The following is a 7,452-nucleotide window of genomic DNA, read 5'->3' on the forward strand; positions in this document are numbered from 1 at the left end:
TTCAAAGGCCCTCAGTAGTCTTCCTTTCTTTTCCACAGCTTCTAAAGACATTCTGAAGGCATCATGGACCGTAATTTGAACAGCTTCATGAGAAGCTACTGGATCACTTAGCTGATACTGTAAGAAAAAAAAAATACTGTTAAGAGCCATAAATAATAAATTGCATTAAACAACTGACACTATTCCTTCACTGTAATGCTTACTTTGTAAAGAAAAGTTTACATTAAAGAAAACATCTGAAAGTGAATTAAAACTTAAAAGATATCTTGAAAGTAAAGAAATATTTTTTTAAAAAAAAGGATTAACAAAGGAAAAATTCTAAAACTTTAAAAACCTTTTAACTCGTTATATCCTATCTATCCCCAGATTCAGAAAAATCTGGGCATAGATAGACTGAGATAACGCAGAGATAACAGCATCAAAATAATAAGCATTTATTGAAGAGACATGCATACTATCACCGGAAATGCACATCACAAAACATCAGAAATGTCAGAACAAACAACACATGAATTTACCTGAAAGAGAAAAAGACAAAAGATGGAAACAAGAAAGAAAAAAAGCAAAGATATCCTTTGAGAAATTGCAAAGAGGAAAATCTGATTTGTTACTCTTTGTGAAAAGTTTTATCTTCTTTTTTATAATTTATTCATATAAGGCATATCTTTGCTCATCCAACCAGGACCTGTCTTTCACCCTCTCTCTAAAGCATTTTGTCCCCATTGTCTAAATAATACGGTGGCCGACAGGTGCAAATGCGCAGCAAAAGAGAAAACATGCAAACAAAAGAAAAGACACACCTCCGAATGAAATGCAGCAAACAAAAAAGAAAACACCCCCGAATGAAATGCAGCAAACAAAAAAGAAAACACCCCCGAATGAAATGCAGCAAACAAAAAAGAAGACACCCCCGAATGAAATGCAGCAAACAAAAAAGAAAACACCCCCGAATTAAATGCAGCAAACAAAAAAGAAGACACCTCCGAATGAAATGCAGCAAACAAAAAAGAAAACACCCCCGAATGAAATGCAGCAAACAAAAAAGAAGACACCCCCGAATGAAATGCAGCAAACAAAAAAGAAAACACCCCCGAATGAAATGCAGCAAACAAAAAGTGTTGAAAACGGAAGTGCTCCAGACCACTATGGGGAGTCTAACAAAAAATAGCTGTGTCCGAATTCAGGCTCTGCATCCTTTCAAGGGCCCTGAGAAACTGATCCTTCGAAGCATAGACATAATAAAAGAGTACACCCCCCCCCCACGATTGGCTGCTCCGGCGCAAATACACTTTGCTTTGCTCAACCAAAACAGCAGAAGATGCCTTCAGCACTGCGGAATATTGTTGATCGGATCGACGGACTACTGACGTGAGGGCTCGACAGACTTTTCGCAAGTAAGATTTACATATTACTGTGTATTTTTGTGATTAGAATATTACTATACTGTATTTATGTCCACTGGCGAAATACCAGCTGATGCTAGCTATAGTGCTTGGTGTTCAGCCCCCGCTCTGACAGCTAACCGAGATTCCGTAAATCTTAAAATGTTTCAGTCATTCTCCAACATTTAGATTATCTGATACAAGAGCCTACTATAGAAATGAAACAATATTATAAAAATCATAACATTCACCAGCAAAATTTACACAGATGACAATGGCAATTATTTAATTATTTAACTCAGTCAACTTAAGATAATTCGAAAATGTCCCGTTTTTGTTTTGAAGGTTTCCTACGACGTGAGGAAGAAGGGAGAGACAGATTCACTGCACAGCACGGATGAATCTCGTATCGGATTTTGTACCCAATCTCAGCTGCTGAATCACTCTTAAACCAGAACTCGTAGGCTGGAAAACATTTTATATATATATATATTATATATATATATATATATATATATATATATATAGTGTGTGTGTGTGTGTGTGTGTGTGTGTGTGCGTGTGTGTGTGTGTGCGCGCGTGCATAATCATGCATAGCCTAATGTATATTATTCAGTATTAATGATTATTTATTTATGTTTGTATACTTATATAAGTATGTATTGATAAGACGAGAGCGGTCCATTAGGCGTCTGTCCTTTTATTATGTCTATGTGAGAAACGGCCCGATCTACAGAAGACGGGTCCTACGAAGACCACTAATATGGACGACCAGAAGAGAGAAGCTGTAGCCTCCGGCTAGCTGCCTACCCTCCATCTCGGCGTTATGTTGCTTAGCAACCGTGACAACGTGAAGTACAGAGCAGCGAAGGAAAAAAAACGGACTCAGTTGTTTTTTACTCTTTATTTCTGTATTATTTTTCACCTTTTGTAATAAAGGTTTTTCCATAGTAAAAAGAAAATCTGTCTGATTCTAAAATGTTTAATGTATACAAGGGATATTATTCATTTTCAAATACTCTCCAGATCTCAGGTAGTAAGACATTACAGTTAAATAAACTATGTTTGAAGGCTTAACTTTAATCAGTCAAACCCATTTGCTCAGGAATAAATTAAATACTTTACTTAACCAAAAGATTTTACTACTACCTAACTTAATATCTACATGGAGCGCCCGGCCAGCAGACAGCTTGCGAATGAAGCTGGCTGTTAATGCAGCGGGAGAAGACATCTCCGAAAACGTCGGAGCAATATTGGAAGTAGGTGATTTATTAATGAACTGAGCAGATATTTCAGATCTATACATCTACATTCTTGCCTAAAAACATTGTAAAAAATAATTTTGTGTAATTTTAAGTGTAATACAGCAAAAATTATTTTGTCGCCATTGCTGCTTTTCTGAACACCCGCTTTAAAGGATGCAGAGCCTGAATTCGGACACAGCTATTTTTTGTTAGACTCCCCCTAGTGGTCTGGAGCACTTCCGTTTTCAACACTTTTTGTTTGCTGCATTTCATTCGGGGGTGTCTTCTTTTTTGTTTGCTGCATTTCATTCGGGGGTGTTTTCTTTTTTGTTTGCGTCTCTCTTTTTGTTTGCTGCATTTCATTCGGGGTGTTTTCTTTTTTGTTTGCTGCATTTAATTCGGGGGTGTTTTCATTTTTGTTTGCTGCATTTGATTCGGGGGTGTTTTCTTTTTTGTTTGCTGCATTTGATTCGGGGGTGTTTTCTTTTTTGTTTGCTGCATTTAATTCGGGGGTGTTTTCTTTTTTGTTTGCTGCATTTAATTCGGGGGTGTGTCTTTTCTTTTGTTTGCATGTTTTCTCTTTTGCTGCGCATTTGCACCTGTCGGCCACCGTAAAATAAAGTAGAAGGACAGCTTCTCTGAACTCCTGCTGATTTATGGCTTTCACAGATAAGTGTGAAAAGCTGGAACATCCTACTGATTGCTACTTAGGGAAGATAAAAGATCTTGGCAAAGTATCTGCCTTAACTAACGGTAAAATAAAGATAAATAGGCCAGAATAATTTATAAAATTTAAAACTATAATGAGGCAATTTCAATCAAAACATGTTAAATTTTAAAACTAGCTTATTTTAAATTTATTTTTAAAAGAAAAGTTGCATATTAAAAAAACATGATAACTGACTCCACAATTGTAAAAAAAGGAAAGTAACTTTAGTAAAAGATGCAATAACTAACTAACTGACTGACTTACTGACTAAATAAATAACTAAATCACTTGGTAAAATGATGTGGGATAAAAAAAGAAAAAAATCTTACATGTAACTAAAAGAAAAAAAATAATTATAAATGTTACATCATAATTAATTTAAGATTATTTTAGATATGTGAAAAGAAAAAAATAAGTTAGAAATAGTTTGTTGAGAAAAATCTACAATTTTCTAAGAATACATAATCTGAATTAAATAACATTTTGAAAGATACTTTATATTTCTTCCTTAATTAAAAATTGTCAATAAACATAATTTTTGACTAATGAAAAATAATTTAAGATTTAGCATAATTCCTCTTGGATAATGCTAAACTATTGGCAGACTACTATTATAATACAGTGCAGTAAAATTTAAAAAAATTTGGACCTGCTGAAATTCGACAAAAGAAACCAAAAACAAGTGAAGAATGTCAGACTGTGCTATCAAGAAACATTGTAATCCATTTAAATTAATGAGGAATACAAAAACAAAGATACCATAATGTGCAAAACAGCATGTATTACATGAATTACACCAGCAAAGTTAAAAGTATATTACATGAAGAGGTACCCTCAATAAAATACAAACTAATATTGAATAGTACAAAAGGTTACTATTTTAAAATTCTATCACTAAAAGAATTTCAATAATATGAAAACTTCACCAAAACAACCGGTGCAACTTCAACATAAATAAAATATTAATTACATAAAATTAGATTAAAATAAAATGTAGTATTTAGACATATTACTAAATCATCTACAACAATTTAATAATTTTAATATTGACTCAGCCCCAACTGAACATGACTTTAGCACGGTACAAATTTATTTTGAGGTGGGGATTGGGTAGAGAGGAAAAATGTATCTACATAGTTGAACATAGAGAACATCAGTAGCCTAGAAGCTACTTCTTAAGCTTAAGGTGCTGATTTAATATTAGGTAGACTTAATTTAGCTAAAATTACTTACATCAACCATTACTTAACCGAGTCGGTTAGTTTCGCAGGAAACTGAGCAAAGATCTTTGCATTATGCTGATTTGTTTATATAATTCAAATACCTCCTGCATACCTCTGCATTGAAAAAGAAAATCTCTAGCTATACCGGTATAAGCCCTGCGCGAGGGCTCATGTTACTTTCAGATATGGCTATCTGAAAGTTCGATAAGATAGCCATATGCTGTCAGGATAACATAAGATGGAGTCAGTGCACATGCCCGCGCATAAGCGCCAAGAAGACCGACAATCAGTGGAGTTGTCAGTTCAGCATACGCAACAAGTTATGACGAAAATAAGTCATTGAAATGTTTACAATATGAAATAATATGATAACTAGATAGATATAGATGCGTTGTCGTGGTTTCAAGGTGTAATTCAACCAGGGTCTAGCTGCAACTGCAATCAACTACAACACACACCCATGTAAAACTCATTAACTTATTTCACCGCTAAGTTAGGATGCCATGCAACTTAAAGTGTATGATGATATACATCATTATTCTTTGTTGTTAATTAAATAAAATTATATGGTAATGACATGTCTGACAAATATAGCCGTTAGTTCGTGCTAAGCATATAACGATCTGATAGCATATGCTAACCTTACAGAACACCGGCTCTCTGGCTGCAATGCGCGCCGAAACAGATGAAACAGATTTTCACAGGGTAACAGAATTTTGAACGAGATTTACTTTGAATCCAGGTCTTAATGTAACGTGCCGTTTAGGAACTATTTATAGGACTTATTTACATCAGCAGCACACATGAGGTTAGCTAGACTAAGGCTACATGAGTGTGTAGTAGCTTATGTTTTGACCATAGTAAAAAGCTGTATTTTAAAAAACTCCCAGTCACAACGTCTTTATTAAATCTATATTTAAAAAAACTTACCTCGACAGAAATAGCTTCCTGCACTCGGTGAAGAAATAGAATATCCTTGACAACAGTTCTATTATTCTTCTGGCGTTCGGAAGGTTGTTTGAAAACTCTGAGCTCAGCAAGTTCACTTAAAGTGGGTCTGTGAAAGACTGATTCGATTCACTGTCGGAAGAACGTTAGGGAAGCCAATAAACCAATGGGCTTAAAGATAAGATAAATGTAATTCAACCAATAGACCCTTTTCACAGTGACGTCAGACAATGGCCGCCATAACTCAAACCTGGGTATCTTTACTTCCGGTGTGATTTTGCCTTGGGAACCAAGCTGAAAAATTCCCGCATTCTCATAATCTTAAGGATATAATAAAAGGTAAGTTTAATGATAACAGCATTTAAGTGTTAGATAGCTGTTATTAATCATTGTAAATTCACCATTCTCTAACTGTGTATAAAATAAACAGCCTCCGATCGGAGAGTAAACCACCTAGCAGCAGCTTTAGCCACATTTAGGAAAAAATATACTCTCTGTCAGCGCTGTAACGTTTAGAGGTTCACTTTCTGTGTTTTATAAAACAGTGTTTACGTGTTAGATAACCGTTTAGTCATTGTCAATTTACCATTCTCCAACCAGCCTCCGATCATGAGTAAACCAGCTAGCAGCAGCTTTAGCCACAGTTAGGAAACATATACACCGCCGCCTGTCAGTGATGTAACGTTTAGAGGTTCATTTTCTGTATTAATGGAAAATAAAGGACATAAAAATAACTTTAATTTGATTACTGGATTTGAAATACGAGCTCATTAGATTATTCGTTACCGGAAAAAGTGGTCCGATTAGAGGAAGGCATTACAAAGCAGCGGCGGCACCGGACATCTCTACTTATAACAAACAAACCCCTATTTCATGGGATGAGTGGCAACTCCAGTCTATAATTTAAGAATCTGATCAAGATTATAGCCTAAAACGTTATAGTTCAAAAACAGTAAAAAGTTCTGGTTAAGGAATAGTTATGTCACGTAGTTAGCTAGCTAACAAAATTCACTAATGCTAAGCTAACGGTTACGCAAAACAAAAATACCTATCTTCATAGTCAAACAGGTATTGTTCGGTGAAGAATTTCTAGCCTTTGTCTAATTTAGATTTTGTTGTCAGAGAAAATTGGTTTGCAAATCGTGATCTATCTTCAAATCTTATTTTAGGCAAATGTTTTAGAGACTGTGTAAACTCCATGCTCCGGTGTTCTGTCTGATCAACATATGCTGTCAGATATATACATATATCTAAATCTCTCTTTCTATATATGTCTCTATATAGATATATATAGATATATATGTGTCCATTTTACATATATATATGAAATAGACAACTTTATCGTTACTTACTATGTACACCGGAACTAAGGATACACAGCTTCGAGCCAAAACGGAGGTTGTGTGACGTCATGTGAAAAGGGTCTATAGGGAGTTGGAACCGACCTCCCTGCGTATGACATTGTGGGAGGTTGATGTCTATGGAGGTTTACGTTTCATGAAGTGGCTCAGCGCCATCTCTAAAAGTAAAAGCATAAACATGGATGCGGAATATAAATTCTGTTTCGTCCAACTATAACTAATTATATTTCAGATATCTAAAGGTGCACTTTGACTATAGAAAACTAAATTTTTATTTAAAATATCTTGAAATACTTATGATTACTCACAATTACATTTTAATATCTAAATTAAGAGTTGCATTTAAGCTTTTATGTGCTGCAAGTAAGCTGTCCAAAAAATTGCCTGCAGAATATTATGACTATGGCAAGCCAAATTAACATAAATTCGGTTTAGTCTATCATTAATTACATTCTAGAAATTCTAAAAAATGCATTTGGACTTCAAAAAAGAATAAAAAATTCTTTAAAACATGTGAACATACTGTTCGTTATTCTGCAATAGCCAGCCACACCCTAACCTCACCACTGACTGACCATTGACCAG

The sequence above is a fragment of the Poecilia mexicana genome, unplaced genomic scaffold (assembly GCF_051168715.1).
Source record: "Poecilia mexicana isolate PSO_F unplaced genomic scaffold, ASM5116871v1 scaffold_16, whole genome shotgun sequence".
Lineage (NCBI taxonomy): Eukaryota > Metazoa > Chordata > Actinopteri > Cyprinodontiformes > Poeciliidae > Poecilia > Poecilia mexicana.